The following is a 24399-nucleotide window of genomic DNA, read 5'->3' as shown; positions in this document are numbered from 1 at the left end:
CCTTGCCTACAGAGTTATTCTTGGGAAGAAGAGCTAAAAATTGTTGAGCTCTTCCTGGGAGCCAGCCATGGTACTTTGCACGTTCTTTGGATTACTTCATTTGTTCCTCATCACATTCTCGTGATGAAAGTACTACTACTTCATGCCTACTTCATAGAGCAGAGAACTGAGGTTTAAAAAGGGGAAATAACTTGATGGGGTTCCACAGCCAGAGAAAATAGCAGTGGGCATTCCACCTGTCCACGCATGCGGTAGCCGGCATGCTGGGGGGCCGTGCTCTGGGAAGCCAGGGGTGATCACCGACTGCAGGGGCAGCATGGCAGAACAGAGACGGTGACATCTTGTCTTCAGTCCACTACGTCCCAGACAGCCTCCCTGGCAGGGCACCTAGTGACAGCTACCATAGAAATGACCTTTCTGTACACATGTTCAGGCTACTTCCATCTGGTTGGGAGACAGGGGTAGCTCCCTGCAACCTTGGCTAATTCTGGACAGAGCCCTTCTTTTTTATTTTATTTTATTTTTTTAAGAGAGAAAGAATGAGGCTGAGCGGGGGTGGAGGGACAGAGGGAGAGGAAGAGAGAGAGAATCTCAAGCAGACCCTACACTTAGTGTGGAGCCCAAGGTGAGGCTCGATATCATGACCCTGAATTCAAGACCTGAGCAGAAATCAAGAGTCTAATACTTAACTGACTGAGACACCCAGGTGCCCCATGGACTGGTCCCTTCTTCAGCCAACCCTGACCTTGGAGCAGATGACACAATAGGCATCTGGCAGCAAGCAGTCCCCATGGCCCAAGCCGCCCTTGGAGAAACAGCATTGAAAACATACACACTTCATAACAAGACCACCTGCCGGCACACACTTCCCTCCTAGCTTCCTAGAAACGTACAACTGTCCACGTCACCCTCCAGCTTTGCCTGCAGTTTAGTGGTGCTGCTTATCAAGAACTGATGAAAAATCTGCATACAGTAAAAATTGAATCCAGATACAAATGAGATTCCCCTCAAATTCTTCCCTGTCATCTTTCCCTGCTTTTTTTTAGACTGTTTTTTTTTTTAAAAAACACACTACTTTTATTTCCCCAAATGAAATCTTTGAAATCAACTGAAATATATGAGAGTTGAAATGACACAAGGTATTATTGCCATTATCTCCATCAGCTCTGCATATGAAATCATGAGCCACATACCAGATTGGTTTTAGTTCCAGCTCAGCTGTTAAACTTCAAAATTCAGGATGTTTTCTCTCTGTAAACCTCAGTTGCCACCACCAACCCCCCAAACTATCAGAAAGGTACGTGAAGAGCAAAGGTGACAAGATTCTGATTTTTTTCAGGTATCAATCTTGGATTTTTAAAACAACTTCCCTCTTGATGTTTTCAGAAATTCTTGACATTTATATAGAGCTTTATTTAGTTAGTTATTTTTTTAAGATTCCATCTATTTATTTGACACAGCGAGAGAGAAAACACAAGCAGGGGGAGTGAGACAGGGAGAAGCGGGCCTCTTGCTGAGCAGGGAGCCCGACTCGGGGCTCCATCCCAGGACCCTGGGATCATGACCCCAGCCAAAGGCAGGCGCTTAATGACTGAGCCACCCAGGTGCCCCTATATAGAGCTTTCCCCCCCCCCACCAACTTGGTATTATCAGCGGCTTGGTCGACCTTAATAGGATTCTGTACCTTAAATGCTATCACCTGGGGACTGAGCACCACTGCCCTTGTGTTTTCAAGGAATTATTCTCTCACGACCTCTCATCCGAAGCCCAGTTCCAAAGCACAGCACCACGCACTTAGATGGCGATGGGGTAGAGGTAGTTAAGCTTTGATGGTGGAGGCAGAAGACATGACCAGGGAAGAGCACATCTGGGCATTTGGGGTTGGCGTGGGGACAGAGTGGATGGAAGGACACAGCCAGTATGAGGAAAGGAGGTGGACGGGAGCCGTGAGATGGATCTCCTGATGAGGCCCTCAGGATTAGCCTTTTCCCAGAGCTCTGGGTCCTTCCTCTCCTCACCTGGGCTGGGCCAACTGAGCTTCTCCTTTGATTCTCTTTCTTGCCCTAGTAATCATTCCCAGCTTCTCACTCCTGCTCTGGTTGCCCTGAGTCTTTCCTGCTCTCTTCTTTTCTGCCCAACTTCAGCTTCCACTGCGCAAATGGGACCCATTTGTACGGGCTGCTGGTTCCAGGGCCCCGGGCATTACTGGCTTGATTGTATTCCTATTTTGTTAAGGAAGGAATGGAGGTTTGTGTGTCTCTAGCGGGCCGAGCTTGGAATCTGACTACTGGACTGTGAACTTGTGTGCATTTACTCTACATCTGAGCAATGCGGTCAGGGGCCTGTGTCACCGAGTTGCCCTTTACCATTGAGAGCCTGTGCTCTTGTGCTACAGGGGGCTTACGTGCAAGCTAGCCCTGTGACCCTGATGTGGACACACGGCTGTGTGGAGCGAAGGGGAGGGAGAGGAAGGTAGGCTCTGTACAGGCAGCCACCTGGTCCCTCGTGGGCCCCGCCCCATGCTCAGAGGAATGGACGAATGAATGAACCAGTGAATGAGTGAGAGAATGGCTGAGTGGATGAGGGAGTGAGCGATCTAAGAATGCTGTCTGGAAACAAAGGACTGGAAGGTGGAAGCCAAGGATCCGTGTCTGAAAACCATGCCCCACGTCCCCGCAGCTGCCGCTGCATCTCCAGGCCACCCCGGGGGTAGGCCACACCGCGGATGGCAGCTCTCAACCCTCGGACACAGTGCAGAAGCTAGATACCCCATAAACAGGCTGCACTGCTCTGTGGCTTAAGATAAATATTCATACTTAGTACTGTTTCTAGGGTATGAATTTTTAGACTATAATTCTTTAAAATTTATTATAGTTTTAAACTTAATTGGGTGAAAATATTTATTGGTGGGGGAGGGATGCAATTACCCAATTATGAAAGCCAGAATGAATCCTAGGAGGGACACTAAAACTATCTTTAAGTACTGAGAGGATTTTATTACAGCAACTCTTAAAGCAATAATGAATGTTACATGCTCCTCAGTCTTTTTTTTTTTTTTTTAACAATAGAAAAGGAACACACAATATTCAAACAGAAAGCATTTCGTGTTTGTGGAGGAAGAAAGGAGAAGGGGCTCCGTGCCAACAAATTCTCCTTGCAAACCCTCACCACCTCTGATCGTTTTTTCTTTGAACATTAAGAAAAAGGGTGGTGGGGCGGGGAGGGAAACTCTAGCGAGGTTACAGACAATGAAATGGAGATGTGGGAACTAGTATTAAAAATATGTTGGCATTTTCCCAAACAGGGAGTGCTGACAAGTATAATCCTATTACCAAAGTCACATCAGCGATGGGGTAAATGAAATCAAAACCTCATCTCGTCCCACCAGAGCGGCTATCTGTCCACAAAATTCTCATTGCGTTGTGTCTGTCCCCGTCCCCAAAATCGTACATAGTAGAAAACTGTGTTAAGGAGGCTTTTAAAACACATCATTGAGATTACAGCACCTTTTAAAATAAACAGCACTGAATACCAACACAGGTAAAATGTCATTGTGAGATGGGGATCGGATATTCAACGGTGTGCTTTATGGCTTTCCAGTGTGTGATAAAATCTGTTCACCAGATGTACTATTTGTCTCCTGTGTAGCATACTTGAGCATCCTGTAGGCCTGAGGCCCATTTATTTCATGTAATTGCCTTTCCTGTGCACACCTCAGGGCACCCTAATTCTCCATTTTATTTCAGGCACTGTACAGGGTACCATCTGCTAGTTGAAAACTCATCCCGTTTTATTACACCACCACAGCGGCTGCATTCAGTGGTAGCACAGACTCTCAGTGCAGACAGACTTCTTACTACCAGCTATTTATTTTTGCCCGAAATAAAGTAGACTTGAGCTATCAACATGCAGGATTCACATGTAGATCATCGCTGGTCCATACGAGCTTGACAGAGGTTCCTGGGCAACCCGCAGACTCGAGGCTGTTTCGAAATTGCTGGGCGCACAGCTGTTAACTTGTAGAACTGGGATTCTAAATTCTTCGCCTACTTCTGCACGTAATGATATCTTTTTAGTATCTTATTTGTATTATTTCAGTTCAGATGAGCACCAAAATAAATGTATTCCATCACATCTGGAAAAGTACCGCAGAGAAATCGCTTCATATACAAAGCTGCACACCTCATTACGAGGTTCGTCACTCATTTCAAACCCAGCCTTACCTCTGTCCCTCATCAACAGCGGCTTTTGTTTCACTGTTGTTTTCATTACATTGTTAAGTCATTTTTCCAGGGAGTTTGCAAGATCTTGAAAAGGCAAGTTTGGAAATAATATACTCGGCAGAAGGAAAATAAATCTCAGAACCTCGCAGCTTCTCTGCAGCAGGTTCCCGATGAGAGCGCCTTCTCTCTACTTGTGCCCAAATTAGATGGGAAGTGACTCTGCTCTGTAGGGGGATTCACGTGTCCCCCCGCCCCAACCCCTGCTGCTGCACCCACACTGCACGAAGCCACTTTAACAAAGGGTCCCTGGCATGCAAATAACACACCCCAGCTGCACATTTCCAAATGAGTCATTGTTCACCTGCTGGGTCCTGCCTCACCCGATCCCTCTTGCTGCATGTGTTCTGCATTCCCCATCCCTTCTCCCTTCCCTCCAGGTCCACTGAAGGTCTGTGGCTTTTGGAATGGCATGGAGAAGGCTGCAACGGGAGGGGGCCGGGAGGGGGCCGGAAGGGGCGGTGGGACGAGGTGAGTGATGAGTTGGCTTACCAGCCACTGCCGCCTCCTGACATGTGTTATCTCACCGTTGCCCGGGGAGATTACCAGTCTTTGGCCTGAGATACGGAAAGACTTCCAGGGTACAGGCTGCTACCTGGCACCAGTGACCTGTGTAAACAAGCAAACCAATCAGGAGATGGTGCCATGCCTATGGGCTTCTCAGCCCTTCCTCCTGGTGTTGGTTGACAACAGCTCCGCCATGGTTGGGACTGGACGAATACTGATGGGGGTGGATTGGCTGCCTGGAGACCCGTGTGCGGCAGATTCTTTACATGTTTTGCATTTGTGGCAATGACAGATGTAGCTAAATGCACCTGGTTGTAGCTGTCTGCTGTGATCTAAAGCCTGCTTGAATGAGAAGAATAACTCCCTCTGTTATTTATTGTTGGAAGCAGAGTTTACTTTGCTGTCTTTAGCCTCCGAAGAAATCAGAAATGCCAGTGTGAGAGCAAAGTGATGAGTTCTAGGCAACAGAGCAAAGAGTCGTTGGTTGGTGTCTTATAAATCAGTAAAAGAGGACCAGTGACCAAATAGATTCATATTTATTTTCCTGGAGTTTCCCCCTTCTTTGACTCTCAGGCAATCTCCTTCTATAAAAATGTTAATGCTGGTCTGAATATGAAGGGTAATTTTTTTCCCCCACAGCTCTGTCAAACATATCTTCCCAATAATTAAATGTGCATCCTTCGGCTCTAAGAGCAGTCTTGTTGAACAAAGCAACCGCAAATCCAACTAACCTTTGAAGAATGAGGGTGTCAAAGTATAAGCAGATGTTTTAATTTGCACAATGCTGGGATTTTTTGGATGCCAAATGTTCCTAAAATAGTTATTGTATCTAGACAGAAGAAGAAAGATACACTTGGAAATAACCTGCGAGCCTCTTTGTCACAGCGACAGTTTCTTGTTCAGCAGAAGTGATTTTGGAAGTGTTGTTAGGAAAGCTATATGTTAATCAGCATCTAACGAGAGAGTATCGTAACTCTGGGATTATTATACACGAGGAGGATAAAAGAGGAGAGAGCGTGGCAAAATTTTCAAGTACACGACCCCACACAGTAAGTTAAATGCAGGGTAAGATAAAAACATTCATGCTATCCCTTGCATTTGCATTAAAAGTTTCTCAAGTGATTTAGGGGATGTGTGTGTGTGTGTGTGTGTGTGTGTGTGTGTGTGTGTGTGTGTGTTTTGTTTTTTGTTTTTTAAAGGAGGATACATACTTTAGCCATGAAATTAGAGCATTGTGTTGTCTATCCAGCTGAACTTTCATGGCTTTGGGGTAATGTTAGCACACGTTTTTCACAAGTGGATGTATGTGAGAAAGATTTATATTAGACATAAGGAAAAATGTCCTGACTTTCAGAAGAGTTGTGAGAAGTCCAAATAGTTTACCCAAAAAGGCTGTGGAATTTACCTCCTGGAGACTTTTCGCAGCAGACAGAAGACCCATATGTTTGAGTTTATTTAGGAGTAGTTTGAATAAGAGTTTCCCAGTCTTCCTCATTCTGTCACATGCTTGGGAAACAAGCTGGTAGACCAGCTGCCCTCCACATAGCCAGGCTTCTGTCCTACCCACCTCTGACTCCATCTTCTCTCAAGTCCCAGTCCCTGCCTCCCAGAAACCGCTGACTGAAAAGGTTAAGCCAAGACACACTCCTCCTTGCTGGTAGGGGCTGGGGTAGGGGAGAGTGTAAATTGGGCCACTTCCTATGGTGGACAATGTTTCAAAATCTACCAAAATTAAAAGGGTGCATTCCCAGTGTCTCTGTGATTCCATTTCCGGGACTTGATCTTACACATCTATTTACACGTTTCGAAATGACGTATGAATTACTGACTTATTGCAGCAGTGTTTGTAATAGCAAATAATTGGAAACAACTTAAATATCCATCGAAAGAAGACTGATTAAATGAGTTAAGGCACATACGTATTACAAGAAAGAGGCAGCTCTATATGTCCCTGTAAAAAGGGATTTCTAAGATACTAAAGAATGAAAAAAAAAAAAGGTGCAGAAGATCATGTATAATATGCTACTGCTTATTTTAATAGGTAGAAATTATGCTTCCCATTGCATAAAAAGTAACCGGTGAATGATTAGACCTTTTGAATTTGCATTGTAATTGTAATACCGATTAAAATTAAATAGTGTAAGTGACCAGGGAAATAAAACTTTTTTTATCCAGACCACAATCCCCCAAATAAAGTAGGGGATTGATTCAGTCTTATGTCCGGTTCTCCCTTGGTCCTTGTCAAGAAGCCACTAGTCTAGGTTGGCCAACCTATGGTGCTGGGCCGGTTTGACACTGGTTTCCTCTTCTCCTTCCTCTAGCTGTAAATTGAGAGAGAGAGTGGGGGGCGGGGGAAGAAGGAGATACAGCCTGGTGAAGGAGTATTGGAGAATGCATCCTTGTTTCCCAGTTTGGTCACGACATAAATGTGAGTTGTGTGGAACTGCCTGGGGTTGCACAGAGAATGAACTTCTGCTGAGGATTACGTGAAACAACAAGAGGGGCCAGTGGCCAAAAGATGACCAAGCTCCACAGAGGAAAGGCAGGGCCATTCCCTGGGCCCCACTGGGCACAAGGTGAGCGTTCAGCCAACCATTAGGGAGGGTTCCCCTTACTAAAGCCTAGGTGGATGAGGCAACTCAGTGACGTTAATCTAGGAAAGTCTCATCTAGAACTCTCTGGAAATTATTTGAAAGCACAGTTGTGGAATCACTTGAAGTATCAAACATCTATATTTAATACTATTGTTGGATATAGCAGTTGAGACATGGGACCTAACAGACGTGGGTCTCCCTCTGAGAGACACTGGCAAGTGCCTACACTCTCTAGACTGTCTCATGATGAGGAATGTGTGACTATGTCATTGAATTATTATGAGGTTTTATTTTAATTTAATCAAGACTCTATCACAGTATCAAACACAGAGTTTGGCCAAGAAACAGTGGCCAGTGGTATTCTCTGCTAAAACATTTGCCATCCCAGATATTTGGATTCTATTCCAGAAGGCTCTTCACTGACTAGGAAGGAGGGGCCTTCTTCCCATTACTGATACAAGGCAGGTAAATTAGAGATATTTTTCAACCTAATTTACAAAGTCAAGACATCAGCTCACAAAAGGCCAGAATCACCATGAAGGCAACTGTTTAGCCCTTAGATATTATATTCCCCTAACTAAAAATACCCTATTTAAAAGAGAGGAGAGTTCAGTTCCAGGCTCCTACTCCTGAGATTTTTATTTAAAGAAGACCCTATCTTTACTCGCAGCTGAGAGGCTGAAGATTAAAAATTAGCTACTGTATAGTAGCTGAGCAGTAACAATTTTTCATAAAGGTTTTTACTACACATTTGGGATTATAATTTCAATATTATGCAAATGCATTTTATGGATCTGTAATACAGAATGTGTACTGGCATTAATGTGCATTAGCAGGCGAGCACAAAAAGGCTCCAAATGAGCCATTTTGGTGTCTGCTTTCAACATGTATTATGAATAATAAGTAAAATGTTCTGGTTTAGAACAAATAATATAAAATCTGAATTCCTCTTGGTGTACATCAGTGAGGCAGCCCTCTGCAACTCCCAAGGAATTCTTCCATTGGACACAATTAAAAACTGGCTTTTAATCGATATATTTCTGCTTATGGCTTCTCTTCTTGAATGGGTTGAGAGTAAAATAAATCCTTTTAATATGAAAAGGGGGTAGTTTCCCTCCGTTGATCAAAATCAGGCATTGACCACGTGAGTGAGTTAGAAAGGGCATGATCCCTTATACGGCAAGATGGTGGCCCAGGATCCTTCTATTTTTAGAGGATCTGAGTGTTAAAAATTGAAGAAGCATCTAAACAGGGTTATAGAACTTGGGGCATATTTTCAATTAATGAAATTAACAAATTTAATGCCTTTAACATGAGGTATTTTAGACAAGATAATTGTATTATTCCAAAGATACTGAAGTGATGTGCAAATAAGATTTCTTTACAGTGTGCTCCAGTCTCCAGTATAGGGACCCAGCTTGAAATTTGTCTGATGTGAGTTTTTTCCCAACTCTATCAGTGTGTCTTCTTGGCTACAGATTGGAAAAAAGGCTCAAAAAAAATTCATTTGAGGCTCTTCCTGAATGCAGAGGCCTGAGCCAGACGACTCTCTTAAAGTCTAAAAAAAGTCTTTCCTTTTTTTAATTTTAATTTTAATTTTTTTCAAAGATTTTATTTATTTGAGAGAGAGACTGAACATGACAGGGGAGAGGTCAGAGGGAGAAGCAAACTCCCTGCCCAGCAGGGTGCCTGATGCTGGACTTGATCCCAGGACTCCAGGATCATGACCTGTGCTGAAGGCAGCAGCTCAACCAACTGAGCCACCCAGGCGCCCCTTTTTTTTTTTTAATTTTTTTTTTCAAATATTCCTACATTCTGATTTTGCTTGATAGCAAAGAAAGCTAGACCAAGCAATGTCACAAGTACTGAGACTTGTGGCTGATTATTTATAAGTAATGTGAAATTTCTCCTTTCATTGGTATAGTTAGGATTTTGGGATCTGTCATCCTATTTCTTGCATGTGTGTTTAATGCCCCATTTTTTTGCAGTCCAGAGGAGGGCATGGTCGCACTCTCTGGTGATTATGGGCTGGGCATTCAATTGAGTCAATAAAAATCTTCCCTCTCAAACAGGTGTCCTTAATATATTTTAGAATGCTACATGTTCCATGATTTATCTTCCAAGTGATAACAAAAATATCCATCTTTTTGGAGTTATTACTGGGTTAAGTGTTTTATTTTTGTATGCGTTATCTTAATTGATCCACAAAGCAATCTCCCAAAGTAGGGTTTATAATCCCCATGACATGGCTGAAGAATCTGAAAGGCTAAGTAATTTATAAGAAATCACACAGCTGTCCAGGTCTGTCTAATTTTACGATCCAAATTCTTAACTGCGACATACCCTGGGGTCCATTATGAATATGGTGGGCAGTAGTCTTGGCTTCATTTATCACGTAAGTTACAGCAATGCTGTTTGGTCCCTCACTCTGACACAGCCAGTGCCATTAATACTGAAGTCTGAACCAATTTCAACCAGTGATTACATCACTGTTGTCTACACTGCTGCAGTTGGTTACTGCTTTCCGTTTTCCCCAGACATTTTTCCATTCTAGACGGAGGTCCATGGAAGAAAAGATGGATAGAGCCAAAGGATCTATACAAAAACACAATAATTATGTGCAGGACAAATAAATCAGATTTTTTTGAGTTCTCCAATTAAAATTCAACTGAAAAGTCTCTAAGTACCTGCAAAGCATAAGCTGTGGTTTCTGTCCTTGAGTCCAAAAAGACCCGAATTGGAGCCTACTAGTACTAAGGCCTTCCCAGGTATTCCCAATCGACATTGACAGGAATGGGTATATTGTGTCCTCATTTGGAAATAAGCTTTGGCCACGTTCAGCTAAGGCTCCTACTCTATGAGGCCTTCCCAACAGGTGCCATAGAAGATGCTGAAGAGTAAGAGCTAAGGTGTAGCTCTTTTGAAGTGACAGTCCCAGCACCATTGCAGAGTCGTCTCTGTGCCTTTGACCCTTGGCACAATCTCCCTCAATCCTCACAGCATTAAAGTAAATAGTACTGTCTTCATTTTTACCAGTGAGGACAACTTCACTTTACGGATCAACCCATGGATATTCAATGGGGGTTTCATTTATTCTACATACATTGACCGAGGGTTTAGTCTATGGCCCAGTCCAGCAAAGAAGACAAGGCATGTCCTCCAGGAGCTTCCAGCCCTGGATGCTGCTTAAGGAACCACGGCTCCCAACTGGGTGTGGAGGTGCTGTGACAGGGGGAGCGGGGCAGCCGACCCACTCAGGGCTCAGCAGAGCCTTCCCAGGGATGTTGCCTGAACCCACCCTGGGGGCATCAGTGCCAGCCAAGCAGAGTGAAGAGGGCACGCAAAGCAGAGGAATAGGGATGTGCAAAGGTGAGAGAGATAATCATGCGGTCTGTTCCAAGGACTACAAGTCCCCTGGAGCGTCTGGTTCATGGACAGGGTGAAGGACTGAGAGAAAGAGTGGGGCAGAAGGGAATTGGGGGTGAGGTTCAGAGGCCCTGAGCGCCCCTAGCTCAAGCGTTTGTGCTTTATCTTGACCATTCAGGGAATGAACTTCAGCAGCAGAGAAGCAGGGCAAGCACACGGTTTAGAAGGATGTGGAGAACAGTCTGGAGGAGTGCGTCTGGCAGCAGGGGCAGGAGAGGAAACTAAGTCAGCGGGCCTGCCGGAGAAGAGACGGCCATTTTGTGTATAATCAGGAAGGACACACAAATATTTTATTAGGATTCTTAGAGCACCCCCCCGATCCGTGTTCTCTCATCGTGAATTTGCGGGAGCCACCAGGACTGAAGGATTAAAGGCATCTTCACTTCGAATGTCCTTGTGTTCAGATATCCCAGCTCACTTCTCAGAGATTTAATTAGAGCTGCCTTGAGGCACTTTTTATTTTAACAATCTCTCTGCGGGCCGAAGTAACAGAATAACAGGAATCAATATAAAACAACCTAAGAGGAATACCGTGGAAAGAAAGAAATATGATTTTTGCTGATACACATTTTTTATTTTGAAAAATCATGACGATCTCCATTAGGAAATCATTCTTCCCTGGCATTGTGTTTGTTGCGTGCTCAACAAATAGAAGGTAAATATGCTAAATTGGTGTCTTTTTCATGGAAACCACATAACTGTAAAGCTCTTTGTTTCCACCCAACTGCTGAAAACATTTGTGTAGGCAATTTCAGTAAACATTTGGAGAATTGGAAGTACTCTCTCCTACACATATGGTTCTTTATGAAGAGGTAATTTTTATCTATGTTCTACTCAATTGAATATTTATAAGTCTGTTTGGCCTCAAAGGTACCTGGTCTCCCCCCTTCCCCCGCCCCCAAAATACAACTGACCTGTAAAGCTAAAGTGAGATTTATCAGTTACCCTTTAAAAACTCAGCGAGTTATTCTCGTTTTCTCCCTACAAATTTATTCCCAGTACAATCCTAAATTTGTCTAATTTGCTGCGTTATCACAATTAGTCCATTCTCCCTTAGTTACACAAATAATAGCCTTATAAGTTTGAGGCTGTAAATCATTCATCCATTAAAAATGCCATGTCCTCGTACCGCACAATTCGATTCATTTAGAAGAGAAAAACCATGGCACGGAACAGAATTATGCAATGTCATGGACACATTAACATTTGGATCAAAATTTTACATTGTGTCAGCCAGTAAACAGTATAAATGGTTCCGATTTGCAATAAATAATTGTCTATTAATACCCTGGCATGCTGTAGCAAATTACAGTCTCACTCCAGTGAGCACAGCTGTAGGTAGGCGCCAGGGCCGAGGGAAACAAGTGCCACAATTGGCTTGAGTGGAAAGAGCCCGTCATGCAGGGAGGCAGAGCAGCTCCCTTTGCCGGCGATGGGAAACACGGCTGTGGATTAAATGCCTGTGTTTGTAAATGCAGGAGGAGGACCCAGTGGGCCCTTATTGCAGCTGGGACATGAGATGCCAGAACACAGCCCTTAGCTATAAAACCTGTAGGAAGCATACATACCGAACCCACTGAGGGCATCTTTCCCATTGGCTGAATGTGAGAGGGATGGTGGCATATTTTATTAACCAGAAAACCGCTCCCGTGTATAGGACCGACCTCGGCAGGGAAATTGGCTCACGGTTGTAGCAGCCACAACACAATCAGGTGTTGATTATGGAGCCACTGAGGGACTGCCAGGAGGTCAGACTCTGCCCAGAGTCTGCCTTATTAGTGTAGGTAGCACTTGGACCCACTTTCCTTCTCTCCTTCCAGAATCTTCCTCAGTAGCAGATTGAAAACCCTAAAATTAATACCATGTTCGCTGTTGGCTTAAGGCTTTTTTAAAATGCAAACAAGGGGTCTGGAAGAGCTGGTAAATAGATATATTAACATTCATTAGCATCTTAGCTTGCGACAGGTTTAGAGCGTAGCCAAAATTAGGACACTGAATAGGATGAGGGGGAACTTAGAACAGGTAACCTTTAATAAGGGTGAGGAGAGAATGCAGTGTGGCCCAGAGGACAATATGGAGGCACTGGGCACTGCAGGGTGCAGGGGGCACTCAGGGGATTAGGGAATGAGTCTCAAGAGTGACTAGTATTTGCCTAGTTTATTCGTGAGGGCAGGTGTTGCTATTATCACTCCCATTTTCCAGATGAGAAAACTGAGGCCCAGAGTTGTTAAGGAACCCACCTATCAAGTTCTCCCAGCCAGTGACAATTTACACTGGTGAATCAGGCATCCCTAAAAGCTCATTTATCTTAGTTCATAATTTAGCCCAAGGTTCTCCAGGAATCATAAAGCTTACTTATGTTAAGGCCATCTGGTTCAGTCAATTGAAATTGTGAGCCTTAGCAAATACCAAATTTTTATGGAATTCTCAACAATAAAGATTCTAGACTCAAAGCCCTACTTTATTCCTTTATTCCTCCTACTATGTCACTTAGCTCATGAAGAAAAAATAATTTGCCTCCAGATTTAGCATTCATTTACTATATACATTTAAAATACATATACATTAAGGCAGCCTTATAAATATTTTAACAAAAGTATTGATATCTTTTGTCTAGAGGAATATAATTTTTCTTGCTTGAATTGGATAATATTTTCATCAAAATTGTAAGAAAAATTTATCGAGCACCTTTTAAGTATAGGGCATTGCCCTGGATTTTAGATGATTGCTTAATTTTGCTTTTCATGTCTGCTGAAAGCCAAGTTTAATTTGGCACTATTTCTCAAGAAGGGGGAGCAGCTGTGACTGATTTATTTAAATACTCCAGAACATTTGAAAATCGTTTTTCTAATTCACCAGAGAATTATTAAAGCCTTGTGGTTGTATATTCTCTTGAGCAGTATTAGTTTCTCCCTCATGTTTGGACAAATGCTGTGGTCTCATAACTGTGTCTTTGCCAACAAGAGCTACTTTTTCTTGCACACTACTAGACTAATCCTCACAAAAGTCATTTTTATGGCATCATTCTCCTACTCAAAACCTCTCAGTGGTTCTTCACTTTCTTACAGACAAACTCCCCAGCTTCCATGCAAGGCCTCCACCATCCAGGTACTGTCCACCACTCAGTGCATATTTCCCATTGGCTCCTTACGTTTCCCTCTGTGCCTGGCATTTTCTCTGACCCCGGTTGCTGCACCCTTCACCCTCCACACTTCCTGCCCCTCCACCATCTCCTCAGCCTGCTTGTCTCTACCATTCTCTCCGCAACTCCTCCCGCATACTCCCTACATCATCTGTGACAGATGTCTTTCTTTATCTTAGCTCCTTTCCTCTCTAGAATCCACAGTTTGACACTTGTCACAGAATGATAAAAAGTTAAAACTGGTAGAGAATAGGGACATTTGTTTTATATAGCTTCTCTCAGGCTTTATGTAGCGAAATTGTACTGGATTAAGTGTGACAAGACCCAAGGCTGCCATTTTCTCAAGAACCAACCTTGGGCCAGCCACATGAGCCCTTTGAGATTCAGTTACCATAACTGAAAATAGAGCCTACCTGCTCCACAAATTGGATTTGAACATCAAATGTGATAATGTGTAAGGAAATGATTAATAAATTCTAAAGTACTAGTATTGTTCCTGTTTTTCAGATGTCTCCATAGACAGCGCTGTCCTCCTGTCTTCTCCGCCCATACACCCAGTGCTAAAGAACGCTGTATTAGGCAGAGCAGATGGGGACTTAGAAATATTCTAATGATGATGTTCTACAATTCAAGGATATATCTCCCTGTATTTAGGAGAGACAGATCGTTTATTTTATTTACTTCTGATGGGCTTTTTGAGTTGTGGACATTTCAGGCACCTCCTTCTGCCATATTACAATTGGCAAGATCTCTGGGATCCTCAGCTTCTACCCAATGCGTAGAGGCATGACCCAAATCTTTAGCTGTCTATCTCCCACATGTAGTGGCCCACAAATCTTTGTGGGCAAAACGAATAAATATTCAGTCCTTATCTCTCAATGAGGGTATGATAACTTTTGGTTACTGATGCTTACACTCCAAATTGGTTCATCGATTTCAATCACAGTCCTCAAATACACCTTTCTTTAGTGCTACTTGCTCCACACATCTAAGTACTCATGTAGGTACGGAAGCCTCAGACTGTTAATATTTTTCAAATTTACTTGCCGCATGTATGTGTTAGACAAACTTAACAAGATGATCTGCCTGATAAAGAGACCCACTGGTCCTCAAAATGTCCTCATCTTTTAGTGTTGAAACAACAATAATGATTTGCTTCATTTGTGCACTACACACCAATGACATGAGCTAATTGTATACCTACTATGAAATAATGTCTGTTATTACATGGGTAACTACACATGAACTCCATTTGAAACACCGGTAATTACACAGTATGTTACGTTCCTGCACCTGTGTTATCTTCCGATCGCCATATCATTAATTCAAGCGACCTCTATAAATCTGTTTCCCACCATCATTTTCTCATTCTGGGCCCCTTTATAGCCCTTTCTAGACTATTAGGAAAACAATCAATTAATCAATTAAGCTACACAGTTAAAACTATTTATAAAAAAGATGAACCAAAGTACAGCTTTTGTTTTTCTTCACTTCCGCTCTGTGCAACACATACAAACAACTCTAGAGCTACATTCTATTTCCTTTGGTATGAAAATCAAACCATTTTCCCTTTGGAGAGAGTTGCAGTACGTTTTTGATTAAAAAAAAAAAAAATCCGAAGACCTCTCTGGTTCACAAACAGCATCACTGCTTCAAAGGGTCTAAGGTTCAACCTGGAAAATGCCAGCCAGGTTTTCACAACGGGAACACAGTTAACAAAGGAAGGTTCCCGTTTGCGGCTAAACCCTGAGCTGACTCCCCGTCCAGTTTTGCATCTGGTTGCACCAAACCTGGGTTCTCTGCCCTCCACCTGGTCCTGACCATCCCCTGTCCCTGCAAGGCCCCCTTCAACTGCAGAGCAACTGAGGCCCGGGGGATTCAATCCCCAAGCCATCTTCTTTGTTAACGGCAGGGCTACAAAACAGAAAATAACAGCAGGAACCTGAAGCCAGTGCTTTTATTGGACTAACTAACGATATAAATAAAATGGTCCCTGATTGAGCTTCAGAGCATCACTGTCTCTTTATCAGGCCATAGAAAACAGATCCAGGAGGGCGATAAATACGGCACATAACAGAGTGGAATTAAATGATTAGGCCTGAATTAACACCCTGTTTCTGAGCCTCACTTAGTGTTCCATGGCCCCAATGAAACACTGCAATTCACAGACGCTCAAGGCCCATTTAATTTTTATTTCGAGCTAGTTCAGAAACAGGGATTACCTGTAACTCCCCCCTGTTCCATTGTATAACTCTTGAAGGCACAGCGCTGATCCTGTCTAGATAGCTGTGAGGGAAATAGACTGTGCTGTAGGAACCACAGACTAGAATCTTGCCTCCAGGAAGTCATGTTAATTAAAAGGGGCCAAATCCCTGTCTCTGTGAAAGGGACAGGGCTGTCTTTGATGGGAAAATAATGAATTAATTAAGTTGACTTGATTACCTTCCTGGGTATTAGCCACAGAATTCAGCAATTATTAGTCCAATTTTTTTTTTAACCTTTTGAACTGTGACTTTGGCATGACATAGGTCCTCAGTTCTACCTGCAAAATGGAATTGAATATCACCTTAGAGGGTAGTACATGGTGGTTCCTTTTCCTACTGTGCCCTAGGCTGTATGATTAGCTGAGTGAGTTCAGGTTAAACCTTGCTTGAGGGAGGTTCATTCTGTTCTATGCATTTCCATTTCCATAGTGGTTGTCCAGTAAGAAATCTAAGGATGACATTAGAAGACATGGTTATGCCAGTGGAGCCCTCGGAAGTTTCAGAAGAAATATGCAGCAAAAATTCACTTTGTGTGCCTGTGACCTGAACTGATGTATGAGATCAATAATGAGTTAATTTATTTGGAAGGCAAGATCCTTGAGAGTTGAGAGGTGAGGAAGCTTGCGGTTTTGAGCTATTCCTAGGTATGACTTCATGCTGGGCTTTTTTCTCATTGGATCATCACAACATCCTACAGAGTGGGTACAATCCTTCCCATTTTCCAAATAAGGAAACTGAAGCTCAAAGAGTAATGATAGAAATAAAATTTATTTCATAAATAAAATACCTGCCCCAATTCACAGGAAGGTGATTAGGCTGAGATTAAGATCGGTTTCCACCTGATTCCCAAGCTAGACCTTTTTGTCAGTACTGTGGTACTGCCTGCTTCAGACTCCCAGACCAACAGGAGCTTTGACCTAGAAACTTCTCCAATAACCAAAGAAGCCCAACATTATGTATAAGAGGAATGAGACTGATTCAGTATAGTGTTCAAAGTGTAGAAAAAGAACCAAACGATACTGAGCCATGTGTGAGAATACCTTTTATAAAGTCCTGGGAGATACAGACATTCAATCAGTTGATGAGCTCTCCTGTACATGAATCTGCCTATCCAAGATTGCTTCAGAGCACATGAGTCCTGACTAAAATACAGCAGGAAGATTCTTCCACATTCTCAAGAATATGAGGTCTGACCATCCCCAAGTTTTCCCTAACCATCAGCTCAATACAGCATGAAGTTGTGTACAAGACAATTAGAAAGGGACACCTCTTAGATCAAGACTTCTCCCCTTTAATACTTTCTGACAACAAAATTACATAATCCTAACTCAAATTTATGCTTGAGTGCCTTTGATGAAATGCACACTAACATGTACGTAATTCTCTCTTAAAGCAATCTTATTTAACAGGCCTGGCCACTGAGGATTAAACTGGGGGGAAGTTACAACATAAAAACCATTTTTTTAAGGATGATCACTAGTAAGTTTACTAGTGATAGATTTACTGCAGCTTAAGAGTGATGAGTTGTGTCTATCCATTGAATTATGTCTGGGCACTCAATAGGTAGGAAAGTGTCTAATTTCACCCTCTATACAATATCCTTGTAATTTTTAGTACCCAATAAATTAATTAAAATGCTTTTGACACTCAATTAATGTTACATGGTAATAATTACATCTATTCATTTGCAAGTGATAAATTCCCTGAAACTTTATGTTTTGAGAAAAGATCTTTGTTTACCAGAAAGAGATACTAATATGATTTCAGTAAGTTGAATTTGAATTATTAAGTTTTCATTCCTTGGCCAGTAGTTCTTAAGCAAAGGTTTAGGTTGTAACTGCTCACATGTGGGTCTCCGCTTTTGTGATTGTTCTTGGCTATGGTTTTTAAGAGTAACAACAAGGCCCTGGGTATCTTCTGCCCTAGACTTAGATATAATTCCAGGCTTCCCTTTGACCTGCACTTTTCAGTATTAATTCAAGTGAAGTGAAATCTATCTCAACTGTGTCAGCAATAAAAGACAGACTAAGTCTTTGAACTTGACTTCTGGTCTACTTGACTCCACAGCAAAATATGGCTTCAAATAACTTGTTTGGTAGATAGGACCAAATTGAGAATTTTCCCTGCCAATTTGCTTATTTAAGTGATTGTGTTTGCACTTTGAAGATGTAACTTCAATTTAAAAAATCTGCATAAAGATGGATAAAACTAGGGACAAAATAATGGACTTTACCAGAGTTTTCATTTTCAACTAGCTACAGCAGCAGTGTGTATAATGTAATTGCAGAGAATGCTTCCTTTAAAATTATAAGTATTTGAATTTATGAGTGAAGGGGTCAGCCACAGTAGAGAGAACGGCATCACCATTTTTAAGTTGACTTTTCTGTGACTTAGTGTCTTCAGCTAATGTGAACATTGTAACACCTTTTGGGATTGTTAAGGGAATCAAAAGGCATAAAAAGTGTGACTTGTACTCTAAAAAAACCATAAAGTGGTATGCAAGTATGAGGTATTACGCTTAATAATTCTCAGTAAAGACGGCTGGGATTTTAAGTTTTTAATTCTTGCTGTGCCACTTTTTATTACCCATTGATTAAAACCCTGCCCCTCTGGCCTTATTTCAGACCTTGTAAACTTGGGTCTCCTCACAGCATTTAATCACTCATTGCATAAAGTTTGGCTCTATGGTGCCAAACTACAAAGCCTCTTCTAGAATGATCCTGTCTGAGCACCATGGTCTCTTCAATGCCCTGCTCTTGGTCTAAACCCTTTCCTTTGAGTTTGACAGTATCTTTTTCTTTGGACCAGGAATTTGCAGTGGTGAAATTGTCCAGGGACTTGCTCTGTCAGATGCTCTGTTTTCTGATTTGACATTAGAGAAGCCATCCTCTGAGGTGAACATGGAAACTCACGCACCTCAGGTCAGTCTCAGCTCAGTGTCCCTCTTTATTACATAGGAATTTCATTGGTGTGATTTGAAACCCTTCTGTTTACCAGTGGCGTTTATTTACCTGTGTATTTTCCATCTCTGTCCTCTGGTATGTCTGTTCTGGAAGAGAAGGGGCAGGGTATTTCTCCTTTACCACAGTCTCCGGGGCTTACAGTCCTTCCTGGAACGTAGGAGAAGCCCGACAAATTGTTGAATGACCAAAAGAATTGCCATAAATAGAGAAGGTCACATTTGCTATCACTAAAGCATTTAGGACTAAATACCATTTTTTTCCTTCCCCAAAGGAAAACTTAACACTTTTCTAATCTCTCACAGTAAAAATTTCACTAACTAGGTTCTTAGCAATATTAATTCCTTACTTGCATCACTGTTTTTCTCAGGGCCCAAGCCTGGGCCAAACATGACTGAGGTCTTCAAAAGATACATTTTAAATATAATTTTAAAATATACTCACTGGGGGAAGATTCATAAGATTCAGCCTCAGCCACAATCTGGACTATGGACTGCCAAGTGCTGCATAAATAAATCATCAAGTCATTTTGGCATCCTGTGGGCCAGAAGGAATATCTTCTTCAGCAAATTTAAAGAGACATGGTTCTGAAAGAAAGGGGAGCAAAGTGAGTGATTGAATACATACTCTCGCATTATTCTTCTGGAGTTTGGACAAGTCCCTTGGAGTGGTGACTGTCCATTTTACCAAGGGCAGATTCCTTTTTTTTTTTTCTCTTTAATTGGAACCTGCAGTGGAGTTGAAAGAATCCATCCCAGTATCTACCACAAATAGCCTCTACCTACTTGGCAACTATTGGTACACTTGGAAAAGGAAAATGCAACCCAGTAGTCAGAAGAGCAGGTCACAAGGACAGCTTGTGACCACGTAGAGGTGGCACAGATGAAGTCAGAAGGAGGGCAAGCAAGAGAAACAAGGAGGACAGTGGAGGGTAGTCTCTTGCATGGAGTCGACAGCAATGGCTCACGTGGATGTGCAGACTAAGCTCAGATGTGCATCCTCTCTCTCTCTGTCACACACACACACACACACACACACACACACACACACACACACACAGTGACCAGCTGCTTCCCTGGTTGAGTTTCCCTGGCCAATCCAGTCCAGGTTGTTTGACTGCTCAGTGGCCTTCAGAAACTTGCCAGAATGAAGAACATTGAATAAAAACAATGTGATGTATCCATTTCCTGTGGATTCAGAAGCCAGGTTTGGAATCAGAATCCTTCCCCTGACCTCAAAAAAAAAAAAAAAAGAAAAGGAAAGGAAAAGCAGCTCTGAGGTTTGCAGAAAGCTCTTTTATAAATAACACTGTTCGTCAAAAGATCTGCCTAACAGTCAGGGCCAGTAGGGGAAAATTGCAGGGTCTTCTCAGTAGAGTTGATTAAAATATGATGCCGTTGATGTTAAGAACGTATAACCCAAGTCATCTGGAGGAACCCCTCAGGACCTGGTGTATGGTATACCTTTGGGAGCATTCATTCAGACCCACAAATACTAGGCAAGCCCTCTTGAACACCCCCATATTTGAACACACACACACACACACACAGCAATCCTTTTGAGAAACACCCCTTTTTCTTTGCCTTGTCGTACATGCAACCATAACCAAAAATTAAAAATTGCATGCAGTTCCTTTTGTGCTTTGTATTTACTAGAATCCTGGCCAGTTTGGTGTTCATTCTTGGGAAGACATTTGCTATCTGACTGCTATCTGTATCTGTCTTAGCCGGTAGTTGATAGACCTTCCTTGGGTTATTAACCAGTTAGTTTCTCCCAGAAGAGGTCATTAGCTTCTAACATCACTCAGGTTGTCAGGACCTGCAGGTACCAGATCCTCTCATTCTGGTGTATCTTTAATTTAATCGCTAGATTTTTTAGCTCCAGCTGCCGTCTGGCTTCTACTTAATAACATATTTGTATCTGGCGGTGGTTTTTTTTTTTTTTTTTTTTCCCTTGAACAACTCAATAACCAATACAACGATGACAGAACTGACAGATTCTGCATTCATGGATCTCCTTCCCACATCTAGACTCTGGAGCTGCCAAAAGCCAGAAAGGGGAAAACAGATTCCAGGCAGTTACAGGTTAAGAATCATTTGCATAAATTAGCAAGTTTTGCAAATGAATTCATCTAGTGAGAAGTAAGACACGGGACACTGCATTTTAATAATTGACATTCCACATGAAATGCAATGTTCTTGAGGAGGAAATTGAGCTCCAGGTTGCTATTAGAACCAGCGGAGCAGCACGAGTGGAAAGAAATGCCATCCCCCATTATGTGAGTTACCGCCCCTGCATAACAACGACCGACCGTGTTCGGGTGGGCTTCTTTTAATAACGGCACTGGCGCACTGGCAGAATCGTCGGCGTCTGCTCATCAGCAGTACTGAGCAGGAAATGAAAATAAAAGAGTTCTTCACATGCAGCCAGTCATTCTTACAGTCTCTTTCTAAAGTCATCTTTCATTTTCTGTTTGATTTGGCAGCCGCTCTCCCCCACCCGCTTCCTTTCTGATTTTATGAAACACTTAGGAGATTATTTAAAATATGCAGAGCGTGAGGGGAAAATTTTTAATTATCCAGTTTGGAGATTGTCTTTCAGAATGTCGGTTGTTGCCTCCCGATTTGGTTAAGAATGTGCCACAGGGCAAATGCCGGTGAGGGTGCCCGATCAATGCCTCGGCTGAGGGGGTGGCCCGTCCATCAAAGTCAGGGTATCCAGAATGTGGACAGTACAAAACACTCACATATGCGGTCCCAGAGCTGGAAACAAGTCCACCCATAACAGTGTTTCCTGGCATAATTTATAATTACCATAAAATGAGTTAAATCACTCACTCGATAGACTTTTTTCAAGTTCATGTAGAGTAAGTGTGTCATATCAATTAATTCTCAATGAACTGCAGCAGCCAATAAAATTTCTCCCAGACACTGGTAATAATCCAAGATATTGATGGAAGGGGTATCATCATTAATACAAGTATAAGCCTCAAATCATGTACAGAGAACAGGCACATACAGTTCCTTCTGAGGAAGGGGGAACATGATTCTTGCTAGCTGTCCGTTGTTCTTTCCAATTTCTTAAGCTTTGTGTTTGTTCTGCTCTCACTTTTTACACTGATAGCCTTTTCATTTTGCCTACACAACTGAATTCCCCTGGTGTAGCTGTCTGTTTTTGCAGGATGCCTAATCTGAAAATGAACAAATTGAACAGATTCAGATAAAAGGGATATATTATATTACCCATATAATTGAGACATTTTCAGTGGCTCTTCTCCATGTTCTCAACCACAGATAACTGACACAGACAAAAATGAACACAACCAGATCTTTGGTCTGTATAATTCAAATAGGCATCTTAACTGATATTCGGGAGGAATCTTTTTCTAACTAAATTAACCAGTTGGTTCTGGTACAATGCAGACCAAACCCCAAAGCCCTACATTTCTTTGTCAATACTATGTGATTGTACAACAAAGGAACCAAGAGCATTGAATTCGTTGTGTTTAATGTGTTAAATGATACTTCACTGATTCACCTAGGTTTTCCTGAACAATAACACCTGTTAACCAGAAATGTTTGATTTTATAGGCGTTTTTCTTTTACCTAGGGGATATTAGTATGGTCCTCAGGTTAAATACGTTTGCTAGTTGGAGAGGACAATCTTTTGTCTATGTCTCCATCTGCATGCTTATGGCAACATCAAAAAAGGAATCGTGATGAGCCTGTTGGTATGTGTAATGAGTTGCCGTGGCTCTTCTCCCAATAAAGGGTGTGTTCAGACTCCGCTTATTTATAGACCAATAAAAAGAAATTTCCACTGTTATCTTCAGCAGGCTGAGGATAAATAGCTCTTCCGTTTCTAACATTTAATGGTCACAGACACAAAAAACAACTGCTCTGAATATTAAGCCAACACACGTATTTTTTTTTTCTCCCCCATGAAGGGGAGAAATCCTTGAATATGAAACAATAGAAGATTCAGATATAATCTTTCCCATTTTAGAACTGTTTTATTGCAACTTGTTTTCCTTAACAAAGGGACACTCTGGCTTCATTTGGTTACTGGATGGAGCATCAGCTCACGTGTTGTGATGATTTTCTCTGTGACCAGAGAGCTTCGGGTTCCATGGGATGGACTCTCACTCGCGAAGGCCGCAGCCGCAGTGCCCACTGCCCTCTGACGAGGCAGCTACTACCAGCTCGGGCTGCTCTTCTTGGGCACGTGTGCAGCAAATGCTTTCTCTTTTCACATTCTAGAGCGAGGAGCAGCATCAATTATCCCCAATTCTTGATTCTGTGATGAAGTAGCCATCTGGTCTGATAGCACAGTGACAATGATATAGGAGTGAACACTCTGTGCTTGGTCTACTGCACAGAAAAGGACAATAGGACATATTTTAAAATGTCAGGATCCATCAGAAACATGTTCAGGAAAGTTTGCATTTATGAAAATAGATAGTATTAAAGATACATCATGATGCAAATCTAATTAGGGCTGCTGGGCAGCTGAATTAAATTAAGAATAAATCTGAATCATTCCAATTAAAACTGGGGGTTCTTTTTTCTTTCTTTCTTTCTTTCTTTTTTTGGCTGCAAAAAAAGTTGCTTTGCCATCCTTTGGGGGAAGTTGTGTTATGAAGGCTGTTGACCCGCCTACTCCTCTCCTGACACGTGCATGTGGACCTCAGGCTCCACATATGATGAGTCTGGTACTTTCCAGGTAGTTCTTAGTGAAAATTGTCTTCAGCACTAAATCTGTGATAAGAGGTCTATATTCCTGGGACGGGGGGCTATTGAGAAATCACATGGTGTGTGAGCATGAGGTGTATCGACAGAACAGTAAGAGGTTTATTTTTCTAATGGCCTCCTGTTTAATTTATTTACCTCCCATTCATTCATTCAGTACTTTGCAGGTATCAAGCAGGAATAAGGTGTCTCATTGAAATATGGGGGAGGAGAACAGTCATGGATTTTGATAGTCCTAATGTGGTTGATGAACATTACTTTAGTAAGAGAGATCTGCAACCACATGGTGATTGCCTGTGAACAGCCAGAGTCGGTGTCTGCATCATTGCTGTGGGAAGCCAGTCAGATGAGCATCATGGATTCAAGATCTTGGGACAGATGAGAGGCTGGCTGAGGGCTGGTAAGAGTCCTGCTTCCTGGGTGGGTGTTGCAGGTGCTGACGCCCGCTTGTTCATGCTGGTAGAGGCACAGAGTATAG

The sequence above is a fragment of the Lutra lutra genome, chromosome 3, assembly GCF_902655055.1.
Source record: "Lutra lutra chromosome 3, mLutLut1.2, whole genome shotgun sequence".
Classification (NCBI taxonomy): Eukaryota; Metazoa; Chordata; class Mammalia; order Carnivora; family Mustelidae; genus Lutra; species Lutra lutra.
This window is presented reverse-complemented; position numbering follows the sequence as displayed.